At 41.7% G+C, this 19,321-nt stretch overlaps 1 long non-coding RNA gene across 1 annotated transcript in view; it reads right to left on the bottom strand.

Annotated features, from left to right (window-relative positions):
- Positions 1-18,593, bottom strand: part of LOC146339872 (uncharacterized) — a 31,574-nt gene extending 12,981 nt beyond the window's left edge. The window contains exons 1-2 of the long non-coding RNA XR_014784393.1: positions 18,411-18,593; positions 8,969-9,054 (exon numbers count right to left, since the gene is read on the bottom strand). This is a non-coding gene — a long non-coding RNA (uncharacterized LOC146339872). The remainder of the gene's footprint in view (positions 1-8,968; positions 9,055-18,410) is intronic.
- Positions 18,594-19,321: the final 728 nt, after the last annotated feature.

The raw sequence follows: 19,321 nt of genomic DNA, 5'->3' as shown, positions 1-19,321 counted from the left end.
GTGTTCCTGTGGTTTGAATAAGAACAAAGGTTTTTAAAAAATCATACTACATATGTTAATTGGCTCACAGTTGCAATGAAGTATGCATTATCACCCAACAATGTTTTGTGAATGGCAACTGTTAAAAGTAATCATCACTTGTGTGTCCTTTTTGCATTTCAGTTTCCTCTGATCACACAGTTTTCATCTCCCCCATCCCCAGCATGTATCAATCTGCCAATCTGAGATTAACACTTCATGCATCTGATGAAGTCGACAATGTCCTTGATATCTGTTATGCCAGAATAAATGTGTTAGTCTTTGAAGTGCCACAAAAGATTCTTTGTTGTTTTTAGGAATAAATGGTCAGTTCTCACAGTGGAGGGCTAAGGATTAGGAGGGCTAACCAATGGGGTCCCCTAAGGATATGAATTGGGACCAGTCCTTTTTAACTTGTTAATAAATCATTTGAAGTTAAGGGTAAGTATTGAGGTGGCCAAGTTTGCTAACAACTCTAAATTATTTAGGGGTGGTTAAAATAAAAAGGGATTGCAAAAAGTTCCTGAAGTATCTCTCCAAACTAGGGAAATGGGCAGTAAAATGGCAAATGTAGTTCAATGTAAACAAGTGTAAAGTGATGCACATTGGGGCAAAATAACCTCACTTCACATATATGCTGATGGGTTTTGAGCTGGTGGTGAATGATCAAGAAAGAGATCTTGGAGCTGTGGTGAATAGCTCAGTGACATTGTTGATCCAGTGTGTGATTGCAACGAAAAAGGCAAATTCCATGTTGGGGACCCTTTGGAAAAGATTTAGAACTAAAACTCCCAATATCATAATGTCCTTATACAAATCTATGGTGTGATTACACTTGCAATACCGTGTACAGTTCTGTTCACCACACTTCACAATGGATATTGAACAGCAGGAAAAAAATACACGAAAGGGCAACCAAAATCATGAATGGAGAAACTCCCCAATAAGGAAAGGTTACAACGTTTGGGGCTGTTTAGCTTAGAAAAAAAGCAAGTAAGGGAGACATGAAAGAGGTGTAAACTTATGCATAGGGATGTCAGAGAATTTCGCCATGAATCTTGGGGAGGCTGAATGCCAGCGCATTCGGCCCCTCGAAATTGGTGGCGAAACGGTCTGCCCCCCCCCCCCGGGACGGGACTTACCTTGGGCGAAACCTCCTGGCGGCAGTGGCGGTGGTTAAGCGGCGGCAGCCGGTCTTCTGACCAGCTGCTGCCGCCACCATTTCCAGTAAAAAAAAAACGTGATAGGCTACGTAAAGATTTACATAGCCTATCACGGCTAGATTTTAAAAAAATACTGTGATAGGCTACGTAAATGTTTACATAGCCTATCACAGCTGAGTAAAACAAAAAAAACCAAACCGTGCATATGCAAATGGCGGCGGCCATGGGCGCCGCCATTTGCGTTCCTTATTTTGGCACGTCTACTCTACGTAAACATTTATGTAGACTACGGTGAAAATAAGGGGAACGCAAATAGTTCCCCTTATTTTCTACGTCTACGCTATTTGCGTTCCCCTTGTTTTCGCCGTAGTCTACGTAAATGTTTACATAGACTAGACGTGCCAAAATAAGGAACGCAAATGGCGGCACCCATGGGCGCCGCCATTTGCGTTCCTTATTTTGGCACGTCTACTCTACGTAAACATTTACGTAGACTACGGTGAAAATAAGGGGAACGCAAATAGTTCCCCTTATTTTCTACGTCTACGCTATTTGCGTTCCCCTTGTTTTCGCCGTAGTCTACGTAAATGTTTACATAGACTAGATGTGCCAAAATAAGGAACGCAAATGGCGGCACCCATGGGCGCCGCCATTTGCGTACGCGCGGTTTGTTTTTTACTCAGCCGTGATAGGCTACGTAAACGTTTACGTAGCCTATCACGGCTGACTGCAGGGACACAAATGGCGGCGGCTACGGCCGCTGCCATTTGCGGCCTGGCCAGCCAGGATTCAGGGGTGGAGGGACGGAGCGCCTCCCCCCCCGGCCAGAATTTCGGGGGGGGGGAGCACAGAGTGAGGCCTGTTGGGGTATGTTGGGGTGAAAATGGTCCCTGGTCCTCCCACACTAGCCCTCCACTGTTCTATACCCACTCACCTGGGAGTAAGCCACATTGTACCCAATGAAGTCTGAGTTGACAGGTACAGGACTGCACTGTAAACAACTTTGCAAATAGATAGGGCAGACTCTACAGTGAACCGATCCAGCTGAGGGCCAGCAGGTAAAAATGGAACCAGTATAGAAGAACCCTACCCCTCCCCCATTACCTTTACTCCTTCACAACGCTCCTTTCTTAACTTTGAAATGGAAAGCACTAACCTCTATAATAGGCTGGCCCCACAAGTACAAGGCCGTGACAAAAAATGCTAGCAGTTTCATGTGGCAGGGTTTCTATCACGTTGCATCATACAGACATATTTCTAAGCAGTTTGAAGTGTTCCTTTAAGAAACAAACTCTTCTAGTTTGTTAGAAGAAACTAGTTAGTAAAATTACTGTTCAAAATGTCTCAGGCAGGACTAATTGCCTCTTCCATCCCAGCTGCTCATGCTATTCGTCAGGATTTGCAGGATAAATATTTGTCAGTCCCTTCCATTTACATAACGCTTATTCAAGATGCTTCTGTAGCCAATGTTTTATAATGTTAATGGATTCTATTATTTACACCAATCAAATTTGCATTCAAAGTATTTATTAACTTTAATTGCTTTTCAGAAAAAACAATTGCATTTCTTATAGAAGAAAAGTCCAAGAATTAAAGTTGCATAAGCTAATCCATATTTTAACACTTTACTTCCACAGCTTGATACTGCCAACCTTTAACTTCCTGTATATGCACAACAATAATATTGTCATTTTAACGTCCTTGGTTTTACATTTCTCAGGCATTCACAGAACAGAGGCTGAGAAGCAAAATCTCTTTTTAAGGATTTAGGTTAGATTTAATTTGTACTATTCTCTCAGTAGTAGGGCTGTACATACTTATGTTTTCAGCTTGCAGCATGGCACCTGGGGATTTGGTTTCCTATTTCAGCTTATGTTTTAGATTTCTTTGATTTTTATTTTTTTTTAAATCACTTTTCTAGTTCTCACACTTGCAAAAAATGTTTCAAAATATTGTTATGCTTTTTGCACTTTTCCAAGCCATGACAGGTTCAATGGGCATAGCATTTACCCAGGTTTGGTTTCCTTTGGAAGGAGTTAAGTTAAAAGGTATGTCAGCCAAATACACCACCCCAGATCAGATCTTCAGAGAGAGGCAGCTCCCTGCCCTGAAGCATCTTCAAGGGTTTGCAGAGCCCCAAACCCAGCTCTCTGCCTCTTTCTGTCTCTCCTCCAAAAACAGCAATTTCTCCCCCTTTTCCTTCATACATGTACGCACGTGTGTACGTGCACACACACACACACACACACACACACACACACTGCTAGATTATATCATTCTTAGTTGGGATGGGGAAGCATAGATGGAGGCGTTCTTAGCCAGACAGCACACCTGCTATCCCTACATTGGATCCCCAGAGATGTATACCAGCACTACCCACAGTTGCTTTCTGCTTTATCTCTGCCTCATATTCTGTCTCTGTTCCAAAACATTCTTCTACCGTTCATTCTTCCCTCATCGCACAGGTCAGATCAACATGATCACCACAGCTCACCATGGCTAATTTGAGCCAGGGTGGGTTGCAGTGCATGCCGCCCACCCTTTCAAATATTCAAGCCACAGTGGTCAGTCACTGTGGTTTACTGTGTCAGGCAAACCCAGCAAGGGTGGCTTATGCGAGGATTAAACAACCCACCCATAACCCTAAAACAGCCCATGGGTTGCTTAGCCCTCGCATATGCCACCCTCGCCAGGTTCCCACAACACGATAAGCCATCGTGACCAATCAGTGCAGCTTGAACACTCAGAATGGCACCTGGCACGCAGTACAACCCAGTGATCAAGCAAACTGGCCCACACCCTCAGCAGGGTCTGAGGATGAATTGCTTTCTCTAGGCTGTGCTGGGTTTCCCCATTCAGAACATTCCAGAGAAATCTCCATTTTCTAGGTCTCAATTTTCTAGCCCTGAAGGAACCACCAACACCCATTAACATTCTTTTGCCTGACAAAGTTTATGGCGAGGCCAGCATTCCTAACAATAGCTACCAGAACCACCCGGTTTCTGCAAAGAAGAAAGAAAGGTCACAGTGCTGCAAGTAAACAATAGGATTGAGGGAAAACTGTCTCCACAGATGCTATCCCTATGGCTGTTTGAGCAAGGGTGTGTGAAAAAAGCAATTCCTTTTTTTTAACTTCAGAATTTGAACAATGACCCTCTCATTTCAAACATATATGTTGAATTATTGCTTCATTTGCCAGTTCATATGATTAAAAAAAAAATCACAGTCAGGTTTACTGCAAATAGCTGTTTAGTATAATCATATTGATTATTTTAAGGATGACCATCCCTTAACTGAGTGTCTGAAAAGCTATTTGTTTTTAAATTAGTTTTGTCTTTGCTGAGTCCCCCTTCGAATTTAATGGTGAATAGAAAGATTTGTCACCACCAGCCAACATAAACATGCTACTGTGCTATTTCCGTAAATCTGGGTAGATAGTTGTAAGAGGTGTTCTTGCTGGCTTCCCCTTAGACATGTAACTTGAAATGACACCTTAATCCAAAGATATTTCTGAAGCATCACAATGAATACATTCTTGGTTTGGTTTTTGGAGGACACAGCTACATATGTGTTTTATTTATGTTTTAGTGCTTGGATATTATTCTATTCTACCTTAAAGGCGTGTGACACTTCCTTTCATTTGTCAATGAATCTTTAGAATGGGACAGGGCATACATCTCAATAATGACATTCTCTTAGGGCAGGAAGGGGGAGCTGCCAGGTCTCTCCATCCAGCCACAGAGGCCTCACCCCTCAGATAAAGGTGAAAGGCGAGGAAAACCACCACAGTAGGGAGTTACAAAAATATCAACACAGTACAAAAGAGCCTGTCAGAAGAGATTTTAAACACACACACACACACACACACACACACACACACACACACACATACCTCTCTCGATAAAAACATCTCCCTGGTAGGGCAAAAGCTGGCCAGAACAGAATGAAGATGTCTTTACTAGTCCCCAGCTGGTAGTTAAAGTGTGTGTGTGTGTGGTGTCAATCTGAGCCGCTTGGGTCAAGATATTCCACAGCTTGGGTGTGGCCAACAAGAAGGCCCATCTCTTGTCACAGCCAGTTGTGATTTCACCATAGGCAAGGCACCAGATCAAAGGCAATAGGCAGGCTGGTACAAGAGGTGTGAGAGCCCTTGCTCAAATAGGTTGGATATAAATTTGGAACTGGTAGTATTCTGGATTAATTAGCATTTTATTTATTAAGAAATGTATAAGCAGCCTTTATTGATCAAACATAAGGAAACAACACCACACTCTTGGAAACAGAGGTCATTTTGTATGTCAGGTGTAAGACTGATGACACAAAATTGATGGTGCTTTTCTCACTTTTCCTTCTGTTACGCAAAAACAATGTACAATGAGGACCAAGATGGGGAGGGAAAGGTGCAGAATTGTTTAAAAATATATATTATCCTGGTAATGCTTTCAGATTTTGTTGTAGAAAAGAACGTTCAGAAAAATGTATGTTGCCATTCAACATTTTCAAACAAGTTGCAATTTCAGGTAAAGACTGACCACTTTTCTCTGCTTTTGCTCAGGATAAAGACAGCTAACTGAATAGCAGGCCCTGAGCTTGAGTCTTTCTGCCACAATGTTAAAGTCTGCCTCTAAATTTAGTTTGCTTTGGAGGCAAAAGGCTTTGAAATAACTGGATAAGACATTTCCTCCTTGCCTTTAGGAGCCATGGAAGGTTAGTCACCCATGCTGTAATGAGACATATGAGCAGATGTTTACAGAGGGGGGCATCCCCGGACCTATTTTGGGTAACAACATCTCGCTCTCAGAAAATCTTAGCAGCCAACTTCAAATGTGGCCAGCTCCACTGGCTACAGCAACATGCAGGAAAGAAAATAACCACTGCTCTCCTCTGGAGATGGCAGTAGAAGAGTAGTATATTTAGAGTGGCTCTAGTGTGTTTCCAGGTATTATTAAGGCACAAATATATTGTTCTGAACATGAAAACACATATGCATGCGCAACTGTATGGATTGAGCAGTAGATCACAGTGAGACTTACTTCTGAGTAAGCATTGCTTACTATTCGACTGTTACTGAGGTTGGCAAAATCTGTAATTATCTGGTCTGGAATACAATTGTGTCCTACTCATAATCAACAGATATAGCCATCAGAATAAAGCATCATAGCCCAAAGAAGTTTTTCTCCAGCTCTGACTGTAAAATGAGATTCTGACCAGGTGCTTCACAGCAGAAATAGCATGTACAGCAGTTCTTTAATGTGAATCCTTACTCTCAATGAAGTTCTCATTGATTGCTGTGAAGTACCAGCCAGTCTTTTGTTTGCTTTTTGCTTTCTTGGGTAGAGCTGAGCTGAATTTTCATTAGGGATGATTCAAGAAATCCAGTTGAATTTCTCCCCAGGTTTTGGAGTTTGGAATTATGTGTGGCATTTGATGTACTAGGAATTCTTGATCTGTTTTGTTTTTAAATCTGAGTTGTGTATACTGCATGTGCAATTTCCTGTAGCTTTCAGTTCCATCATCTTTCTCCCCACCTGACACAACTAACGCACGCATGCACATTGATAAACCATGCAAAAAAGAAAAGCAATCTCGGTGCAATTGTATGCAAGACTGCATCTAGATTCTTTCTGTGTAGTGTCTTACCAGTAGGCACAAATTTTCCAGTGCATTGACAAACTGAAATATTTGACAGGATGGTACACCCTCAAATCAAGCTTGACAGGATGGTGCACCCTCTTATATCAAGATTCCTTTTGCAAGGTGTTTTACCAGTATTTCCCTAACTCAGTAGCGACCCTGCCTAAGAATGCTTTATGCCACCCTTCCCTAACCCTGTGTCCTCCATCATCCCCAGCCAGCATGTCCTGGATGGGGAAGATGGTAGTTGTAGTCCAGCTCATGGTAATCCAACATGAGTGGGGCTGACGGTAGTTGTAGTCCCCTAACCCAGTGTTAAAGGATGCTTTAAGTCTTACCCCTGAGCTATATGGACAATCGCTCTGATGGGATTCAAGGTGTCTTATGTTCCTTTTACCCAACTTATACCCACTTTCCTTCTGTCATATTAAAGGTCTCACCACAGTGTAGAGGTGCATAACCTGGGGCCTTCCAGATGTTCTGGCCTACAACTCCCATCAGCCCTAGCCAGCATAGCCAATACTGAGGCATGATGGAAGTTGTAGGCCACAACTTCTGGAGGGCCACAAGTAGCCCACCACTGCCGTAGCATATATGACCTATTACCTGGGTTTGTTTTTTTTAATGAGCTGTGGCCCAACCCACTGAGAACATTTTCTGCAATTGGCCCTTTGAAATTAATGGAAATTGCACAAAAGCACACATGCTTTTGCACAACTGCAACTCAAAAGGGGCTTGCAGAGGAGACAATCCCAGCGAATTGTCATCATCGCTTATTTATGGTACTAATTAGTGTCAGCGGGAAGAGGTGATATTAACAGCTGGACTGGGATCACCAGCTCATTTCATGTGGGTCACTGAGCAGCCCTCACTCCTTAATGATGTTCAGTTACTGTTAATGTGTTAACCAAATCAGACAGAATGGAAAGGATATGATATATATTTAGATATGAGAGAAAGGGTCTCTCAGATGGGGAGTTAAACATATTAAAGATACTATTTGGTACAAAGCATAACAGATGTCATGGTTAAATATTCAGAACCATTATCAGGAAAATGAAAATAGTTCTGCAAAAAGAGAAAACAGAATGATAAATGAGTGAAAGGCAGGCACTACATTCTTGTCCTCCTTACTCTATTCTGCTGTAAATAGAATCACCTTGCTATGGAACTCAGTAGACAATCTTAGGATCCCTTCTGACCATCCAGCTATGTGGCTTTTCAAAAAATGAGAAAGAATTGGCAGAGAGTTACACATTTGTAGTACTTCAATGCCAGAAGAGAGGATCTTTCACTTTTGCCAAAGAGTCAGAAAGCTTCATGCTACATGATTTTCTCCCTCTGTTCCACACATTCACATTGTGTTAAGACGACTTCATTCCATTCACCCATGGCTGCTCATGCTTAGAAATGCATCTGTCAGTAACAGCCAGTCTTGAACCCAGGAGGTTGGATTCATAAGCAGCCCTCTCTATCCTCTTGAGCCACTCAGGCTGCAACCATATACACCCCTGTTTAATGGTTTAAGTGCCATTAAACTCAATGGGGCTTACCTCTGAGCAGACATGCATAGGATTGCACTGTCAGAGGCAGAAGCATAGGTTATAGGAGAGTATGTTATAGAATCACAGGGGCTGTTTGCATGTAACAGTGTCAAATCATAGGTTAATTAACCCATGACTTGCTGCAGCATGTGCTGGGTGCATTCCACAGCCTTTTTGAATGTTCTACCACCAGTCAGTCTGAACCTGATGTGACATCTGAACCTGGACACTATAGGTTAATTGTGGATTAAACAACCCACAGTTAATCTAACTACTAATTGTAGAGTAACTGTGGGTTGTTTAACCCCAAATCAACCTACAGTGCCCAGGTTCGGATGTCATGTAGCAACCTCCAATCAGCCTGATCGGGGACTGAATATTCAAAATGGCTGAGGAACATGCCTGGCACCTGCTGTGGCAAAACGTGGTTTAATTAATTAATTAACCCATGATTAATTAACTCACAATTTGTCACTGTTACATGCGATGTGGGTCACAGAGTTGGAATGGACCTCAAAGGTCATCCTCACAGGAAATCTGCTGCTACAGCCTTGGTAGGTGGCCATCCAGCCTCTGCTTAAAAACCTCTAATGAAGAAGAGTCCATCACCTTCCAAAGAAATCAGTTCCACTGTCGAACAGCTTGTTCCATCAGGAAGTTTAGTCGAAATTCCCATTTCTGGTTCAGGTTATACCCTATGGAGCAACAGAGAACAAATTTGGTCATGGGTATTCATTGTCCCTGAAGACTATGATTAGTGCTTAAAAAGGATAGAAATGTCTCAGGATGCAAAGATTTTATTTGTGGAAAGCCAAATGCGTTTCGGCCTCTCTCTCATTACTTTTAAGGCCTTCTTCAAAGCGTTATAAAAACATCTGTAGAGATCCTTATAACAAAATGTCTCCTGCTGTAATTCATTGGCCTTAGAAGTAAAAAAAAAAAAAGGAGTCTGAAATGAGTTGTACTTTCCACAATTTTTTTTTTTTGGCATCCTGAGACGTTTCTCTGCTTTTGGGGTCTACTTTGGATGCTTACCAGCCTTTTCACCCTATGATTTCTACTTGCCAAGACTGGATCTGTCATAGGATTGGCTTTTCACATAAAATAGGCCTAAGGTTGCTACTGTGGTTCACTACAGCTCTGCAAGAGGGATGTAAGATGTCACCAGACCTCCTCAGTGTGTATACAAAAATGCGTATATTAGGGGGGAATGCACACAAAATGCATATATTAGTGAAAATGATGTTCAAAAATGAAAGGAAATTCCTTGCAAAAATGGGTATGTTCGGCAAAATGGTATTAAAAAAGACATGTTTTAGGATAAATGTGCACAACAATGCAGGTCTGAATTGGGAAACCCTATATTTCCTTGGTTCCATGGACCAAAGTTGTCCAGCTTGCAAACTCCCTGCGTCATCCACTTCATTCCTGCCAACTCCTCACAGCCCCTCCTTTCATCAACTCATCATCACTACTGCTCATTGTTTCATGAAGTCTCTCCTATACAGTCCTACTTCCTTTCTTGACCTGACTCTTAGCTAGCCTGTCTCATCCCCAAACTGCTCTTTCCTTGCAGGATGACATTCTATAATATCCATCTATTCTAAAAAAGCACAGCATCTGAAGCAGGAACCAAAGACCATCTAGCCCCAATCCACTGAAATAATGCTGCCTCTTTGCTTGGAACTGGTTGTGCACCTTCTGAAATCTATGGGATTGCAGCTGAATTCATTGTTAGCAGGTTTGGGGTTGATACTGCTTGTATCCAGGTCAGTATCACATTAAAAACACACACCCCTCTTTCCTCGCCTACAAGCAGCAGTGCATACAAGCAAGCTGCGTCTTTTGCTCTCCTCTGCCACATGATTTTATACACCGTCTGCCTGTCCATCTGCTCAAACGACATTAACAAACCTGAGATCATCCCTGCTTTTTAACTGATTAAAATGTTCCCGAAGTATGCAAAATGTCAAGATCATCTTAGTCAAGTGGCTGCAGTTCTATTTCAAATAATGGAAAAAACATTCACGTGCATCGGGTATCATAATTCTAGAGTTTTGTGGAAACTGGATTGTCAATAAGTTATTTCTAACCTCATCTTCATTGCAGCTATAAGAGCTGTTATAATTTGCCCCATGTGTAGATTCCCAGATTCTAGAATTGAGCATTTCTATTATTTCTGTGGTACTTTTTCTTGCACTTCTATTAAAGCAAAACTATCATCAGTACAAAAGTAGAGCTCTGCACAAATGGCCATTCAAAATTCCCCACTGTATTTGTACAATTTCACTGAATTTCTCTAGGGGTGGGGCTTACCATTAGCAGTGGCAGTAGCTAGCTAGAGATGTGAAGCTTTTGAAAAAAAAACCAAAACTGGAAAAACGCAGTCAAATTCAGGAAAAAAAGCATTTCCCCTAATTTTCCAAAAATCCATTAAAAAGGTGGGTTTGGGGGAGGGTACATTTTTCTGTTTCCCCACCCCCACCATTTCTGGGGTTTTCCCCAGGCCTTCACATCTCTAGCAGTAGCTCAGCTTCTTTCTGTTTCTCTTAAGGGGGTGTGTGTGTGTGTGTGTGTGCTGCCTCTGGCCACCATTTTGTATCCTCCACAATGCCTCAGACCTAGCATTGTTCCAGGACATTGTGGGGGGAAGTGGTGGGTACCTCTCCCATCCCAAAAATGATACAGAACATTAAGAGAAAATTCTTTCTTTTTCTAGGAGAATGAATAAAGAAAAATCTCAGATATTTGTGTTTTTTGGCTCGGCTCAGCTTCAGTATGTACCCTTGTGATTTATTCAAGAAGCTCCTTGGATAAAAGAGTAGGATCTCCTCCCTCCCTCCCTTCCCTAAGTTCTTCCAGGCATTTTGAAAGCCACTGTTCAGAAGTATTTACATTTCGTGGAACATTACAGAGCAAGAGAAGGCATTGACTGCCATAACATAAATATCACAGTGGCACAGGCAAGCATGTTATTTTCCAAAAATGTATGCTAGGGGAAGAGACAGAGTGTGCTGCAACAAAGCACTTCATCTGGTTTCAGAATAAAGGAGCATCTGGGGGGAAAAACAGCCCTCAGAAAATACACCTTCCTGAATTCAAATGTTCTAACACACCGTTAAACTATGACAGTAGTCTCCCTTCCTGAGTCATGTTTTTTGTTTTTTTAATGGATCAGAAATGCTTATAACTAAATAAATCCTCCATAGACAGAGGCAGTATTCCTGCCAAACACCACAGGAAGCTTTACCATCACTGCAATGCCCTGTTTGTGGGCTTCCTGGAACCAGCTTGCTAGGGCAATGCTTTAAAACAGAATGCTGGATTAGCTGGACCTTGATCTGAGATTCAGCAAGGATCCCATGAAGACATGCCTTGCTGAAGCTTAACATAAAAATCAGAAAACTGTTCCATTGGTGCTACCCTCATCAAGTCAGACTCATCCCCTCAGCATTCAGTTAACATTGGTTGCTGCAGATTTTGCCCGTCACTTTGATGCAACAACTCAGACCACTGTGAGCAACACCGCACAGCATTATTTTCCTCAGGCAAGTGACACTGATCTAGGAATATAGGAAGCTGCCTTATAACAAGTCAGGCCATTGGTCGATCTAGTTCGGTCCTGTTGACACGGACTGGCAGCTTCTCCCCAAGGTTTCAGACAGGAGTCTTTCCTAACTCTGCCTGGAGATGCTGGGGATCGAATATGGGACCTTTTGCATGCAAAGCATGTGCTCGACCATTGAACTATGGCCTTTCCTTTATATATGTTCACTTCATAATGTACACTTCTATAAATCCGACTAAACATGCTGATATTTTGTTATGCTATTGCGTACAGTGCCCTGAGAAAATTTATACTGAAGGGTGGCATAGGAATTTTTGAACAAATTAAATATTTGAACTTCTTTTTTGTATGGTGTCAGAGAGTTTTGTTTTGGTTCCAAATAAGAAAGGGTATATGCCTAGAGTTAGAGGTTTACAGAAAGTCATATAGGCCATTATAGAGGAAAAATAGGAAGAAAAGTTTAAAAGGAAAAAAAATAGGAATGAATAGATATTTCAGTGTTCCACAGGAAATAATAGGTTTTCAGGAACCGCTCTCCTCCTTCCTCCCCTCAGTGACAGTTGCATTTTGAGGTAATTGCTATGTTTTAGCAGTTGAGTGGTATTAACGGGAAATAGCTTTTAGAAAGTGTCTGGCTCTTATTAGCGTAAAGGGTGTGACCAGTGGGTTTTTTTAAAGGAGATAAATTAAGGGAAACTTTGTAGTTTATTTCAATGTGCAGCACTATTAGAGTTAAAAGCCAATTTCTCCATTTAAAGGGGCTGTTCTCCCATGTCTTGTAATGCTGCTAAATTTACTGAGATAAAGGATGCAAGGAAGCATTACGCATGACTCATCAGATATGTTAGCATGGTGCCTCCCTATGAAGCAAGTGGGTGAGCAAAGAATTTAGGAGTTCTTCCTAGATTCAGTGGGAATAGATAATTAAAAACAACAACACCCTGCACATATATTTTGTTCCTTTGTAAGGATTTCTATAGGATAAATGCAATAATTTGAATGCAGACCAATCCACTAAAAAGATTGCAGCTGAAAGAATGTTTAAATCTCTACCCAGCATCAAGTGGTATAAAAACAGCTTAGATGGATGGATGGATGGATATTGATTCAAGTCAGAGAGTTATTCCAAGAAGTCATCACAACAAAAGTCCACAATAGAGTTTATAGGAAATGTATCTTTTGGACACACAAAGTAATAGTCACCTTTATGTTATTGTTGTTGCTCTTGTGAAAACCAAGTCTGTGATCGTTGATTTTTGTATAGCTGAGGAAATTTCAAGACAAATAAGTTTCTTTAAGATAAAGGTACACACTCTTGCCTCAACTCCTATGCTCTTTTCTGAAAAATTGCTTGAGAGCTTCAAGTCAACTTCCCTGACAATATTCTAGGGTTTATACTCTCTCCAAGATGTTGACCTAGTTGGAATAGATGGCCTACTTCAGAAGCAGAAATGTAATAATTTTCTACGAGATCCTTTTTAAATCCAGTATGGAATATTTGTTTTGAGAGATAGGCTCCTGGCAATCTAAAAGCTATGAAATGGTGTCCAAATGGAAGCTAGCAAGTGACAGTAGTACCAAACTGGAATTAGGAGACAAGGTATTTCTACAGAGAAGCAAAAGTCATCTGTAGTGATCTGTCTAGTGCATTTAAGAGCAGTGGGGATAGTGGCTCCAATGTCAGTGGGGTGGGAAATCCTCTCTGGGTTTGAGTCAGAACCAGTCAGAACTTTAGAGTTCCGACTGGTTCTGACTGAAACCCACAGCAGATTCACCACTCCACTGACATCAGAGCCACCAGCCTCCACTATTTAAGAGCAAAATAAATGCACAGCGGGGGAGGACAGGGGCAGTATTTTAGCAGCAGAACTCCTTGCACCCCAGATTCATTAGAGCATGGGCATTTCTACCTCCAGTACCACAGGCAGTGAGCCTGTGTACACCAGTTGCTGGGGAACATGGGCAGGAGGCTGCTGTTGCACTTGTATCGTGCTTGTAGGTTCCAAGTTGACAGCTGGTTGGCCACTGTGTGATCAGAATGCTGCCTGGATGGACCTTTGGTCTGATCCAGCATGGCTCTTCTTATGTTCTTATGCTCTTATGATTGCTTGAGATAATCAGTAGGTTTAGCAATGTAATTTTATTAGAGGAAGGTATGAAGTTATTATTACTTGACTGGTACATTACATACATGTGAACATGCAGTAGGATGTGACAAGGGCTCGAAGTTTATTTTCCCAGTCTGGGGCCCTCCAGATAGATTAGGCTACAACTTCCAACATCCCCAGGCAGCATGGCCATTGGGTTGATGGGAGTTGTAGCCCAACCCAATGGCCATGCAGAAAAAAGAAGGGAGTGGGAAGAGGTGGGTGAAGGAGTAGCTCAAGAACTGTGCTTTGAAAGCAGGAGCAAAGCTAACAACTAGCAGTGCAATCCTAGGTATGTCTACTCAGAAGTAAGTTCCATTGTTTTCAATGGGACTTACTCCCAAGTAAGTGTGTTTAAGATATCAGCTTAATTATTGATTGATTTAGGGTGCAATCCTATGCATGTTTAGACAGAAAAATGTCCTACACTTCCCAGCATGCCCCTGCCAGGATTAATGCACAGGATTGTGCCCTTAAAATCTTTTAGGGTGTCTTTAAGGGCAAAAGCTCTCTCAAGGAAGCTTACATAATCAAATCCCATATTATAACAAAATAACAAAATTTAAATGCAGTCCATAAACATTAGCAACAATAACAAACTTTCAGCTCAGACAGCACTAAAATCTAACACACAATTGTAGCCAAAAGCCAAGAACAGTCCAATAAAACACAATCAAGAAAAGAACATCATTAAGCCTAAATTATTCAGTATGGAACAAAACGAATAGGGAGAATAGGCTTAGCCTGGGATGATGACTTTTAATGTCCATTCAATTAGCTACCTAAACTCATTCCTTCATGAGGGCAAAACCATATAAAAGATAAGGGAGAGTTTACATTGTTTCCCAACAGAAAACAGAAGCATTTGGGGGTGGAAATTCCAATATGTGCCTAAAATGTTTTCTACCACCTTTAATGATAAAGTTATATTATCTTTTATTCAGGGCTTCTCATTCCCTCCTCCACATTTATACACAGACTATGCAGTAATGGAACAGCTTTCTTTTGTGTAAAGTTCTCTTTCCTTTCACCTTTTTACTAATTTCTCTTATATTCCCCTCTTTAGAACATATCATTATATACAAATCACTTTATTCTTATTTAGCAAAAAAATTAACAGCTTTTCAAACGGCATTACTCAACTTGCAAATCAAACCTTGAGCTTTGGCAGCCAATTCATTTAGCTCTAATATCACACCAGGTTTTCATTTGAAAATGTTCAAACACTGGCTGTTCTCAACCAACTCAGCTGGGGTCAAAGTACTTTGGCATATTACTTTGAAAACGGAGAATTTTTAACTTGACACCAGAAGAATAAATAAGATTCCTGTGTGAAAAAGTAGAAAAGGCGAAACTGTTTTAATTGTGTTGAATTCTTTGATGGATCACCTTCTGAAAAATGAAATCCAGTTGTTTCTAACACATTATTTATTTATTATTATTTATTATTAAATTTATTAATCGCCCATCTGGCTGGTCACCCAGCCACTCTGGGCGATGTACAACATACAATAAAACAGTTTAAAACAATAAAATTCTACAATAAAAACATTTTCTAAAATACCCTAACCCACCCCAAATGCCTGCCTGAACAACCACGTTTTTAATGCACGACGGAAGCTCATTAAAGCTTATTTATTTGGGAACATTCCTGTGTTTACCTGGAAGCATGCTAAGGCAGCAGCGTAAGTGCTGCTCTGCCAGTGAAGAAAGAGATTTGCTGGCTGGACACCACTTACACCACCAGAGGTCCTCCAACATGCTGCAAGAAAGCTCCATGGTTGTAGATTAGGGATGTATGAGAATTTCATTGCAGTTTGCAAATCATCCAAACTTGCCCCATTCGCAATCCCAAATGCAAATAGAAGCACATTCTTTTCAAAATTTTCGGACATTCCTGAAATTGGGATTACGTTAGAAAGATGCATATTGGGGGGTGGGGGGCAGGATGTACACTTTGAATTGCACATTTGAAAAAAAAAAAAAGCATTTTCACACTTCAGTCAATGGAAGGGAATGTGTGCACTTTTCCTGTTCAAAATGGGCACTTTCCCCAGTTGAACAAACTGAAAAACATGTTGCAAACAAAAAAACGGGAGTGAGCCGAACCAAGCCACAAAGAGAAGTTTGGAGAATTTCGGCAAGCTCGAACATCCTTGGTTCTCCCATCCCTAAATTCCCTCCAGTACTGTTTTACCTGTGGTGTGGGAGAAGAGTTTGGCATGTGGAGGGCAGATCTGCCAAACCCGAAGCTCCCCCTCCTGTACCTTTAACTTACCCCAAGAAATGGGACATGGCATAGTTATTTCCCTGTTGATTGCAGTGGGAGGAGAAAAGCAAAAATCTGCCCTGATCTCCTGCCCTGCTTGCAGCAAAAAACCCCAACAACAATCAGGAAAGAAGATGTGGCATATCTCCCCACTGCAAATATAGCAGAGTTGCTCTGTTACTATATTTACATAATCCCTTACTATGTTCATATGGGAAAGTTACCTTGTTATTCATTGTCTTCTTCAAAATATTTTGCTATACAATGATGCCCTGGCAATGCTCAGTATGTTTTGTGCCCTGGTGTGATAGTTCTTCACTAGCAGAGTGATCCTATCCTCCTGTTATACTCAGTGCATCATGGAATCCCGCCTGTCCTAAACCCCATTATGTCAGTGGTGGACACTGCTATGAAGGCATTAAAAAAATTGCCTTCATAGGCTACCACCAGCATAATCCTTATGCTTGCAAAAACTCATCCATACAAGAGGAAAATTAGTCAGATTGGAAGTTTGTTGGGTGGAGGGAAGAATCCAGTGTACACTCAGGGACTGGGTCCCACTCCCTGTAACAGTGTAATGTTATGTTTGCAAAAGGGATGGCACACATATTTCCACTGTAGTCAGTGAACAGAGGCAGCAACTGTCTTCCTATCACCTATAGCTATAATAGAGGAAAAGCAGGGCTGGTCCTATCATTAGGCAGAGTGAGGCAGCCCTCTCAGGTGGCAGATGTGGGCGGGCGGTAGGAGCAGCCATTGCCAGGTGTTCCCACCCTCGTGATCCTGCAGCGGTGATGCTTCCTTCTAGCTAACCTAGGCTGTCTGTCTGTCTGGCCTAGTCATCATCTCCCAAAGCATTGAGAAAGGCTCCTGATTGAGTGAGCAGGCAGAGAGGAAGCAAGTGCAAGCAACACCCTCCAGCAGGCACTGTGCATGCGAATGTGTTTCTTTGTTGTTGTGAAGCATGCTAGAGTCACTACTACCCTGCTGCATTGCATTTCTTTGAACAGTGGGCAGCAAGCAGGCTCCACGCAGAGTGGTTGAACAATCAACAGTGAGGTGTTGGAAGACAGAGCTGAGTGGGCCATGCAGCCTGCCCTGTATCCCCCCCTGCTGCCCTCAGGTGCGGTGGAGGACACTGTCCCATCAGCACTGTTGAAGCAACAATCCATACCATGGCTTAGCTCAAGGGTGGGCAACTTGGGCCCTCCAGATGTTTTGGCTGAAAACTCCCATCATCCCAGGCCAGCATAGTCCATGGTGAGAAATGCATTTGTATGCATGTACGTCTGCATGCATGTATTTACATATTACATGTTTCATCCACCCAGTAACCAATATTCTCTGGGAGCTGTACATCAAAACAGCAGTACCACAAGTTACCAAACTCTGGCTTAAATGTTGTGAGAACCAGCTCAATGGGGAACATATCCAACCTTGCAATCCTTTTACAAAATGAAATACTCAATGCAAAGATTTATACAGACATAGCTAGCTCTGGGGTGACACAGGCAAGTCTTCCCCAGTTCACTGTCACTACACTCTCAATACCTCATCTGTTGGTATTATTAGTAGCATAGAAAATTCATTTTAATGCCATCCCTAATCTTTAGTAATTAAATTTTGTTTGACCAGTTTTTGTTCTCCCTCCTAATTGGCCAGAGAGGCATCATATAAGATCCAGGTTACATTGGCTAACACTGTCCATACAGACCCTAAGAAAATAAGTAAAATCTAACCCATGTTCCTAAGGTATGGAGCTATTATACAGAATGAACCACAATACCATCTGTCAAGGTTCCACTTACGACCTGGACTCCTTGAGCAATCCCTTAAGAATCTCTTGCCTCCTTACGAGTCCCACCTTTTACCTTCTTCTTCCCAGTAATATGGGGTCTAGGCTGTAGATGTGGGGTGACTGACACTCTAGGCACAGGTTTTAAGCACAACAGTTCATGAGTAGGTTTAAAGCAAACAAATTACAAATAAAGGTATTTAGACAAGACAGCTGAGTGATACAAAAGGCATTAAAAGAAAATAAAAGTTGCAAAACACAAGTTCCTTTACCCTAGCTGTCCTTCGACTTTTCTGGGCTGCTTCTTCCTGTTCACTCTTCAGACTGTGCTCTCACTTCAGGCTCTAGCTGTCTCGCTTGCTCTTGCTGTGGCTGCAGCCTGGTCTTTCTGATTTTTACTGGGTCTCTCCCTCTCTTTATATACCCTCCTACCTCAAAACCAAAAGTACTGCTTCAAACCTGAAGAAATGAAGTGGAGAAATGAAACTGACACTTAATGGGAGAAATGAAACTACTCCTTTCAAGGTTACCCCTCCCAACAGAAAACTCCAGGCCTCCAAACCTGACCCTTTTTCCCTGTCTCTGTAGGCCTCAAACCTTCACACCATCCATACAGATCCTAAGAAAATAAATAAAATCTAACCTATCTAACTAAGGTATGGAGCTATTATACAGCAAGAACCACAACACTTAAATGACTATGCTGTTTAATGCTTAAGAAAGGAATGCCACAGTTCACTTGAAATGTCAGCGGCATTTTTAATGAATCCAGTTTGTTTTAATCAATAGTGGAGTCTTCTTTCTACTGCCCTTAGATCACCATGTTTTGCAAAGAGATAATAGTAAATGTCATGTCTAGACAAAGTGAGTGGTTTTGTTCCTGCAAATCAATAGGAAACATTGTTCTGCTAAGTGTGACAGATAGAAGAGACGCAAATGCCATCTTTTCAAGAAATCACTGTGACAATATCTGAGCCAAATGTGAAGGCTGATGATAGACCAGGTCATGGCTACAAAACTCTGCATGGTAGTAAGGGAAACTGTGGCAGCAAGTAAGGGATACTGGAAGTGTAACCTAATCAGAACAATCCTAACATAAATGCTGTCTTTCTGAACTGCTGTTAACAACATGACAATCTTGGAGCCCCTCTCCGCTCAGAACTTTCTGCCATGTTACCTGGAG

The sequence above is a fragment of the Heloderma suspectum genome, chromosome 7 (genome assembly GCF_057233095.1).
Source record: "Heloderma suspectum isolate Gila_16-S chromosome 7, 16-S_ref, whole genome shotgun sequence".
Lineage (NCBI taxonomy): Eukaryota > Metazoa > Chordata > Lepidosauria > Squamata > Helodermatidae > Heloderma > Heloderma suspectum.
Note: the sequence above shows the minus strand (reverse complement) of the source record. Positions and strands in the feature narration are given on the sequence as shown.